We start from the raw sequence: 11194 nt of genomic DNA on the forward strand, positions 1-11194 counted from the left end.
TATACATGATTGTTCAGTCTCACTTGATTTCCATTGTTACACATCATTTATTAAAAGACTCAATTGTGGCCAAAGATGTTCCCACTAAATCAGAAAGATCAGAATCCATTACCTGTTTTTTATTTATTTATTTTTTTTATCAACACCACACCACCATATAATTATTGCATTATTGTTATTATTATAGAAAGAAGAAAAAAAAAAAAAAAGGTGGAAAGGGATAATGGTAGGGTCATTTTGCATATTGTTTTTGCTAATTATTAATTCTATGCAATTGCTTCAATTATTATTTTTTTTCTGTAAATCTTGATGCTGGAGCCATTAGTATGTTTCACTGTCATGACCTTCCTTTGTTTCACATCTATTCATACTAATTGGTGCAAAATGCACACCTATCTACTAATGTATTGGCATATCCCAAAAACATGGACAACAAATACTTACGTGTATAAAATACCACCACTTATTATTATTATTATTATTATTATTATTATTATTATTATATATATTGTGGAGAAATGGGACAAAAATTACAAATCAGTGAGACTTCCACTTAAAAATGTACACATTAATTTGAAAATGTTATTTTTCCTTTTTATTTTTTTATTTTTTTAAGAGTTAATTACCTAAATGTCCTATTTACAAATGTTATGGTAGCTCAGGTCCTGTATAAGATTTTTTTGAACCAATAAGTCCTATTTAGTGAAACTGAGAAGATTATTCAGTGTGTTTGGTTTAAGTTTTCTGGATTAAGTTTTTTGAAAATTGACTTTTTTGGTTTTCATGTTTTTTTGTTTTTAGTGAATATTTTTTAAATTTTAAATATTTTTTTTTACTTTTTTAGATGCACCTTACTTAGATGTATCTAAAAAGTAAAAAATTTGTGAAAAAATATTTTAAAAAATTAATAAATACATAAAAATACTAAAAAAATGTACTAAATTTTTGTATTTTTTTTTTGTATTTTTGATATTTAGTGAATTTTTAAAAGATTTTTTTTACAATTTTTTTACTTTTTAGGTGGATTTATGTTAGGTGTGTCTAAAAAATAAAAAAAATTGCTTAAAATATTAAAAAAAATTAGTAAAAACAAAAAAAATAACACAGAAAATAAGAAAGTAGAATTTTTTGAAAAGTGTTTTTTGAAAAGTGGAAACAAGCAAGGTGATTAGTGTTTTTTTTTTTTTTTTTCAATTTTTAAAATTGAGAACACTATCAATTTTGTGCACTAATGTTCCAGATAATTGTTTCACTAACTAATAAAATATAAAAAAAAAGATCATGAGATTAAACGTTTTTGTCTTTCTACTTATTGGTTTGATTTAATTTTCTAATAAAACTGATAATATTAATAGTTTTTCTCAATTTAAAAATTGAGAACATTATCAATTTTTTTTAAAGTGAGTTTTGCACATCAATGTTTTAACATCATACTCCTTTACAAACATAAAATTTTCGATTTTGCACAAAAAATAATTTAGTTTTTTCAATTGTTTAAAAAAAAATAACTTTTTTTGCATGTAATTTTTTTTAATTTTTTCTATTTGAAAGTTAGTGTTTTAAAGTTATGAAAATTTAGAATAAATGTCAAATCATTATGTTATCATTATAAATGATTATAAATGATAAATAATTATTGTTTGAAGGGTAATTTTGACTATTAAAAATTTAATGAGATTTGAAAGTTTAAAAATTTTTAGTTAAGACTTAATGGAGGATAGTTTATAAATTAAGATTTATATGTAAATGTTTTTTTTTTTGTTTTTGTTTTTGTTTTAATCATATATATACATGCATTTGTATGTGTGCATGTCTATATAATGGGCTGGGCTTCTCCCACTTCTCTGCAGAAGATTGGACCGTCCAATCTAGGTCCGTGAGCTCACTACAAGCTCCACGTTGGTGATATGATATGTTGATCTTTGAGGCATTTGTGTATATCATGTTAAAAAAAAAAAAAAAAAAAAACACTAAGGCAGATGGCGAATGAGTAAACACTGAAATAAACAAATATAAAAATAACAAATATAAATATACATTTTTATAGAGAATTGTTGACAAATTTATTTTTCATTCATATGATTATCAAATTATTACTAAAAAATTACTATATAAAATGGTATATGACTAATTTGTATATTTAGTAAATCTCAGAGGAGATGAGTATCATTTATTTTAAAAAAATTATATTTATTTGATAATCATAACTACGTGGTTTCAAGTAAATTTAAAAGAAAAAATTCATTGATGATTTATACACAAAGACTAAAATAAACAAATAGAATATAATTGGAGTGAGACCTATGTTGATGAGGCTAGACTCGACGGATCTAGCCCTATGTGTACTGGAGATAAACTCAATCCATATATAAAGTTATTTTGATAAGATGATTAAAAGTTATATTTTAATTTTTAATTCATTTTAAGTTATATTATATTATATTTTATATTTTTACACGTTTTAAAAATAAAATTAATTATCTTTTCAAAACAACAAATAGTACTATTTTGAAAAGATTTTAAAATTGGAAAATATTTTTTTTCCCGAATTTGAGCTCTCCCGAATCTCCCGAATCAAATAGAAGAGAAGAGAGAAAGAGAAGAGAAGAGAAGGGAAGAGGAGGAAGAGAGGGGAAGAGATGGCAGCCCTTCCGCCCGCTGTCGCCTCCGCCCGATCGTCATCCCGCCGTCGCCTCGTCGTAGCCCCGCCGTCGCCCCCACCTCTGCCTCGCAGCCCCTGCCTCTGCCTCCGCCCCCTGCCTCTACCTCCGCCTCCAGCCCGATTTTGATAGCCCCTCCAGTCCAGTTCTTCTTCTTCTTCTTCTGATTTCTTCTTCTGAAAAAAAAAAAAAAAAAAAAAAAAAAAAACGACGTCGTTTTTGAATTCGGAGGGTATTCGAGGGGCTCAAATTCGAGCTACCATTCACTTCTCTTTAACATTCATTTTTCACCTTTAAGAAAGATGATGTACAACAGATGATGGAACATCTTAATAATTAATTGCCTATGATTGGCTGATGATGTTTACTGTTGGAGGTTTTATTATTAAACAGACTAAATAAGAAATGTTTTCGAATTCTAGATTATGAGCTCTAAAAGAGTTTTAGGAGTGGGTTCTTTTTATTGATGTGATGTTTTGATTTTAAATTTTTTTTTTTTTATTTTTAAATTTTCACTTCATTAATGTTCAATTAGAACTTCAAATTAGAGGGATAAATCATTGTTGGACTAAATAATTGATGATGTCATGAGCAAGCAAAATGCTATACAAACATATATATGGTGATAAAATTTTGAAGTAGTTAAATAAAATATGATAAGTCTCAAATTAATTTGTCAAAAAAATTATAAATTTTATTTTATCATGTATGGGTTTACATATTGTGATTGGTGATTGAAGAATAAGGCTCCGTTTGGCAAGAGTTTTTTGGGTTATTTTAGTCACAAAAAAAAAAAAAAAAGGTTATTTTAGCCACAACAAACAAAACATCACATCAAACCCATAATCATTACACTCTTCTCTCACAAAAAAAACTGAAAAAGTCAAAAAGTCAAAAAGTCTTTTTCAAATCAAGCTTTTTAGTCCAGACTAAAATAGTCAAAAAGTCAACCCACTTATCAAAACGGAGGCTAAGTATGATCAATTTTTTTTTTAGATTGAAATAGACGTGATTGTGTTTATTTGTTAAAATATGATATAGCAACGACTACTTAGAATGTAAAGATGTGAGCATTTAAATGGACAGTTACCTAACTAATGCATAGCTAAAAAGATTAGCCTGTGGCTGGTTTGGAAAGTAAATTGATTTTTTTTATTATTTTATTATGGGGTTAAAAAGTTTTGTTTGGATTGAATTTTTTGATTTTTGTGAGAATAAAAATAAAATGATTATGATTTATATGTCATATTTTATCCTATTAATTTTTTAATTTATTTTGTCTTTTTTTGTAATTATTTTAACCTAATAGCCTCCACCTGAAATGCCAAACGAGGGCTACGTGTTGTAGTTGAGTATTTGCGCCAATTACCACTAGCTTCTTTTGTAATAAAGTTGTATTTAAATAAAGGTGTGAGGGGGATGACCATGAAATGAATTGCTTATATTGTTTTAGATTTAGATTTCAGTCTTTTATTTAGCCTCCGTTTGGGAAGTAGGTTGGCTTTTTGGTTTTTTTTGTTATTTTAGCATGGGCTTAAAAGCTTGGTTTGGGAAGGGCTTTTTGGCTTTTTGGCTTTTTTGAGTTTTTTTGTGAGAGAAGAATGTAATGATTATGGGTTGGATGTGATGTTTTGTTTGTTATGGCTAAAATAGCCTATTTTATTTTTTGTGGCTAAAATAGCCAAAAAAGTCCAAACCATGGCTTCCCAAACGAAGCTTTAGTTTGATTGGTAGGTGAGTTGGCTTTTTAGCTATTTTAACTTGGGGTTAAAAAGTCTCGTTTGAAATAAGTTTGGACTTTTTTGACTTTTGTGAAAGAAAAAATAAAATAATTATGAGTTGAATGTGATATTTTATTTTATTGGATTAAAAAGTTTATTTTGTCTTTTTGTGATTAAAATAATCTCAAACCTAACCTAACCCTTACAAAATCAAGCCGGGTAAGGTTGCCTTGTAACATCAAAAAAATAAATAAATAAATAAAAGAAAAAGTTGGCTACTTGTTTTTAGGGCGGTAACTCGGATAAATTTGTTCAGATTGAGAGTATGTCCAGGTTCAAAATTGAAGGGTAGAATGATTTGTTTAAGCCAACTCTGGCTTGCCCAAGGTTGGGTTCAGTTGCTCAAATTCAAAATAAATAAATAAATAAATAAATAAATCTTGAGCATTGAGTTCTTTGAAATTAATGTATTGCATTTTTTGAAAATTAGAAAAGAAAAATTATTTTAAAAATTTACAAACATGGTATCCAGTAATAAATTAATTACAGTGCATATGATTTAATGCAACGGTGGAAAAACAATAGTTTTTTTTTTTTAATCTTTTGATAACTTGGTATTTGACTTATTAGATTGACTAATTTGACGAACGGATTTCACCGTCTATTAGCGGGGAGCCCTACCTAGACACTACATGAATTTAATTTGAGTTCACAAATTTTAATTCAATTTTTAATAAATTTAAAATTTTCAAATCTATAAATTTAGGGCTAAACTTAGGTAGGGCCCATTTAAGTTTTGCTGTACCATATTAAGGCTGTGTTTGGTAAGCTAAAACTTAGTTTTTTTTTTATTAAAATTCATAAAAAGACAAAATAAGATAAAATGTCACATTAAATGCATAATTATTTTATTTTTTTTTTCTCACAAATATCACATCCAATTACAAAAAAACTTAATCATCTTCTCAAACACAAATATTTTAGTCTACTTAAATAGTCAAAAAATAAAATAATCTACTAAAATATCCAACTTTTCAAACGAGGCCTAACTCACCTAGCCAAGTCAATTAATAATGGTCAGACCAAGTTCTTCATGGAATGAGTTTATTAATTTCTTGATGGATAATGTTTTGATGAGATTGATTTCACGTAAAGATGATTAACACTAATGAAAGAAAGAAAATTACTTTATAGAAAACGCATTAAATTTTGCATCCTTTAGAAACAAGAATTGATTACTAGTATGCATCTCTATTTAACCCACTTCAATTGAATTTGGTTATAGATTCTCTGTCTTCAAAATTTATGTATCCGTGTCTTCAATGCACTTTCAGCTAAATGTGATGCAAATCTTAAAATATAAAAATTTCAAGACATAATTTTATGATTGAGAATGTATTGAAACAGGAATAAAAATTTTGAAAACAGCAATCTTGTAACAGACATGGATTTCTGTTGTCTACCCAGTGTCCATGCACCATTTCATGAACAATAATGGATTACACCCCATTAAGTGATATTTTTTTTAGAACAATTCTCACTCGGCAATAAAATAAACCCCCAACAAGTTATATTAAAGAGAAGAAAGTTAATACGTCACGATCCTACTATAGGTATTAAAATAAAAATTTTTAAAAAAAATCATATTCCATTAGTGGGAGATGCATTAAAATTGTTTTGGTTGCAAAAAAGGTACAATTCAATGGAAAGGTGACCTAGAAAGGTCTTCATATTCTTGCACAAGTAACCATTAGTATCTCCTTTGGTGGAAAGTCAACTTTCATGGCTTGAGCAATGAGAATGCACGAATATGTCTCTTTTTTTTCTTTCTTTTTTTTATGGAAGGTGCTCTCCCTGACCATTGTTGGAAGATAGGTTTTTTTTTTAATTTTTAATTTTATTTATTTTTTATAAAAAAAAATAAAATAAAATGTTGATGCAAGGAAGGGTGTAAAACTAAGAATTGAACAAAATAAGAACAATCACAACAGACATAAATATTATTAATCACTAAAATCTACTAGGCTTAAGGCTTTACAAACTAAGAAATAACTAATTGACTTCCTTGCTTTGTCACAAAATAAATAAAGAAAAGCAGAAAATTTTCAAAAATAACTAATTAATTTTCTCTTTAGTGGAAACAAATTTAAGTAAAGGTCAGATTTGAAAACTAAAAACTTAAAAAAAAAAATTACAAAAAAAAAATTATAACTACAACTGAACTTTTGAAGAAAAAGCAGAAGTGAATATGACTAAATTGTGGCGGAAACGAAGAATTTGCCCAAAATCCATTCTCAGATACCATATAAACAATCTGTTGAACACTTATTTATCATTTTGTCATTCTTAAATCCAAATACTCAAAATACTTCAAAATTACTCTATCTGCATAACTCCTCATGGTTTTCAGCCCAAAGGGCACTAGGTCTCATCCACTCCAAAGTTTAGGGGAAATTTCAACTCAAAATTGCCCTTAAATCCCATGTGATTCTCTTCTTGAACCTCATTTGAAGGGTAACCCTTTACACTCAAAAAGCTTAGTCTCTTTTGACACCTAAAATTTCTTTCACTAGTCATCCGATTTTGGGTGCAGCCCCATAGCCCCCAAATTGTCCTTAAACCAAAAGGCTTAAAAACCCTAAAAAATAGGAAAAATGATTTAGAACACTAAAAGAGAGGCACGAAAGGAGCATTAAATTGTCTTTTTCCTCTTTGTGTTTTGTCTTTTTCTTTTCTTTTTTTTTAATTTTTTTTAGGCATGCCACCTCACTAGAGCTGCTTTTAGTGCTCTTCTTTTAGTGGTCTGTATCATAGTTGAAAAAATAGTCCCCTAACAAAAAGGGTACCCGTACAGTATCCCTTTAAGTTAATGAAACTTGGTGGGAGATCACAAAAAAAAAAAAAAGGTAAATTGAACCGACGTCATGCACACTCAAAAATCAAAATTGTTGCCTATCATTGGCTCTCCATAAACGCCCTAGTTATTCATCAATTCCCACTACAACCAGTGTTTCATTTTTGTCACTTGCAGTAACTGTACAAAACAACTACCCTACAGTTTCTGTATTTTTCAAAATGGTCGTAGAGACCCCCCCTCAATTCTTGGTAGGCATGAAGCAAGTGTATATTCTGGTGAAGAATCTATACACGTGTTTGGACGCACCAAAAGCGTATCTCTAATGATATTTTGCCATGCCAACACGATGAAATTGGTGAATAAGGAAATCTTATCGATGCTAAATGGTAATTACGCATATCACTAATGATATTTCATCACGCCAGACAATGAATTGGAAAATAATGAAACTTTATTGCTAAATAGTAATTTTTAGTCAGAAATTCTGCATCTCAAAATTACACAATGAAGTGGAAATCTCGGAAAATGATGGTGTGACTGAGAATGCATTCGGATAAGAAATAAAGATTATTGTGCGGTAATTACTAATCTCACTAATTCACTTGGTGTGGATGACAATAATTGTAAAATTTTATTGAGACCAATTGTAGCATGGCACATTAAAGTGATAGGAATTAGATAAAGAGAAAAATAAATATAGTGTGCTTAGGCTGGATAAAAGAAGTGCACCATTCTTATTTGTTGTGTTTGGGCACAACCTAAACCCTAGACCTAACCAACATGAATTATTATTTTAATTTTCAAACAAATTTTTTGTCAATAGATGAGAATTTAGTGCAATGCTTGAGGATCACATCAGAAGTGGTAATCACTGACCCAATTTTTTTGAAAATTAATAATATTTAAATCAAATCAATTAAGGAGAAGACACGCATGATCGACTATAGTACTATTACAAAACACACAAAAAAAAAAAACAAAAAATACAAAAATTGCACATGATACAATGCGACAACACTAGATGAATGCGATACTGATAACACTTCATTATATGCAAGTTTTTGGATTCATATACTTTATGAGTTGAATATTTGTGAGAACAGTAAATAAACCCACCTCCAAACCGTTATGTGGAGTGTACTGATTGGTGGGAAACCTATGCCAAGCTGAGCCTACCGACATAACTGCCATGTGTGGAAGATGACTAGAATTGAAGAAGACATTAGCTTGGCTTCCATGGGGGGCTACTGAGCATAAGCAAATCATTTAGTTGTTGTTTTGAGTGCCTACCTACCCAATTTGTGGTTGCATTAATACATTCCTAATTGGGAATATTCTCTAACCAGATACTTTGAACTCTATGTCATCCTCTTTTTTCCAATCTAAGTGGAATTTTCCACACTTGACATGACAAATATTCATATATGGTTAGACCTAATATTTGATTGCAGTTGCTGGTTCAGCTTGCCAATTACTTATTGTGTTTGTTAAAAAATCAATCTTACAATTCTAATAATAATAAATAATTTTTAAAATGCACGTTCAGTTTAGTCCCTTATTGAATGGGGTCCAGAAAAAATAAATTGAGTACTCATCTAATTAAGATAAAAGTCATTTTTTGAGTCAGGAATAATCCGGACATCAACAGTGGGTGCCTAAATGATTTAAACTCACCCGACTCAACACCAACGCAACAAGAGCTGCCCCGTACTTTCTTCTTAACCTCCCAACGTCGGTATCCTAACTTTATCCTTGAAGGAGTCAAGGAAACGAAATGATAATAAAAATATTTGAAACTTTTGATTTCTCTAGTAAAAATAATAAAAATATTTGAACATGCAGTACCCATGAAGCCGCAGTCAAGATCTAGATCTAGAGGATCCAGACAGACCGGGATGAAAATAAATTTGCTATATTAGCAGGAGAAGCTCAACCCGTTTCAAAAATTTGATATTCGGATTTTCTATCTATATTCCATTCATAAATGATTGTCATGGATAGATTTCTCTGTATAAAGAAAATCTTCTTCATATAGAATATCCTGAGATAGTTGGGTGAGGATTTTTTTTTTTTTTCTCAATAATTTGGGAAGAGCTTTTGAACAATCATGATGAAGATGATTCTGGACTGTGTATTTTTTATTTTATTTTTGCCTGTATTGTTACATGTTTGGAGGATGGGAGTCTGCTTGTTTTGTGGTTTTTGGGTGTCCGATGGTTCCTCACTAACTATGGATTGTCCCTTTTTCATTATTTCTTTTTGCTGGGATTCATGTTGGCAACTTGTACGGCATACACTTGTTGCATTCCTTCCTTTTTGCAATGTATATGGTCATGTTATTATCCAAATTTATATTGATTATAAACTTTTGTGATGTTGCGTTAAAAGTTATTGTAATTGTGAAATTATTAAAATTGTCAAATAAAAGTCAAGTATGTCAGAAAGTTTAAATAAATAATTTCATAATTTATACTTATTAAAACACTTATAACAAATAAATTTGTTGAGTTTTTTCATTTAAGTTACACGTTTATATCTATAAAATAGAAAAATATATCTTATACGACAAACACATTTCCCATAAAATCACATTGTGTAATGTGCCACGAAAGCTGACATGCCACGTTATTGTTAGGGAATTTCTGTTCAGAGTATGAGTTTTGGTGACAAATTCTCAATTCAAAAGAATTCCAACTGAAAGAGAAAATTGAAAAAGCAAACGGCCAACCAACAGGAATTGAGCCATTACCCAAAGTGGAATACACTTCATTTCATCTTTCTTTCTTTCTTTTTCTTTTATAAGGGAATGTGAGGTCAATTTACACACATTTCAATCAATTTTAAAATTAATATTGAGATAAATTTTTAATGATTCTAAAATTTAAGATGTTTAATTTTCATGAAATTTAATTCTGCAATCAAAAGTAGTAAGTTCTTTAATTACCTCTCACACACTTAATTGGGTCCTAGCTGAGAACTGAACAGTTATATAACATTGCAACCTAAGAAACAATCTTCCATTAAAAAAAACAATTTAATTAATTAGTTTTCATTAATTTATAAATTATAAGTTTTTCCAATCTTTGGCTATGTTGTGACAAATCCCAACTCATTTTTTCAATTTAAGGATTTAGTATAACGGTAAGGACTTTAGTATTGATTCCGAAATATTCTGTTTTGAGTCCTAAGGCTAGCCTCTTCAGCGAACCAAACCTATTGTAGTTCCATTGAGTGATTTTGTAAACTGATTTTAGCAAATTCTAGTAGTTGGGACATGTTGACACATTTTGATATTGGGAATTAATTTTAATGCTATGTTTCACATCCAATTACCACATTCTTAGGACAAAAATCATAGGTGGTTAGAGAGGCTTAGAAGGCAGATTAAAGTCTTAGTTTAAAGTTGGGAATTGGGTGTTTGATAAATTCCACCAAACTCTTTGGCCACATTATTGATTATGGGAAAAGTTAGAGATCATGAAAATGATCATGAAAAATTTATGATCGTTGGATTATCTTGACATATCAAAGAGTGTATTTTAGTCATTTTGAGACAAAAAGTTTTACTCCCTCCGTTCCAAAATATTAGTCTCTTATTTTATTTTTCATTGTCCCAAAATATTAGTCTCTTTTCAGAAATCAAGTACAAAAATAATACAAATTTCTTATTTTGCCCTTCTTTTAGATTCATTAACAACATAAATAATACAATTATGACATTGATATTTTCTAAAAAATGTACTATCGAAGGGTAATTTTGAAAATTAATTTTTTTAAAGTGCAATAATTATACTACCAAAAAAAAGTTAGATTTTTCAAAAGGAACCATTATTTTGGGACGGATGGAGTACCTTAGAATAAATCACCCTACCTTTTCTATTGGAACAATTTGACATATATATATATATATATACACGTTAAAAGGCTTTCAAAATAAAAATTTTTTGAGTTAAAAT

General features: G+C 29.1%; 1 protein-coding gene across 2 annotated transcripts in view; it reads left to right on the top strand.

The window, feature by feature from the left end:
* LOC145793066 (uncharacterized) overlaps nt 1–9590 on the top strand; it is a 28759-nt gene extending 19169 nt beyond the window's left edge. For both annotated transcript variants that reach the window (XR_014333563.1, XR_014333562.1), the window contains one exon: nt 9081–9590. The gene's annotated coding sequence lies outside the window, so the exon portion shown is untranslated. The remainder of the gene's footprint in view (nt 1–9080) is intronic.
* The last annotated feature ends 1604 nt before the right edge of the window (nt 9591–11194 follow it).

This window comes from Camellia sinensis, chromosome 6 (assembly GCF_055761805.1).
Source record: "Camellia sinensis isolate YWXY chromosome 6, ASM5576180v1, whole genome shotgun sequence".
Classification (NCBI taxonomy): Eukaryota; Viridiplantae; Streptophyta; class Magnoliopsida; order Ericales; family Theaceae; genus Camellia; species Camellia sinensis.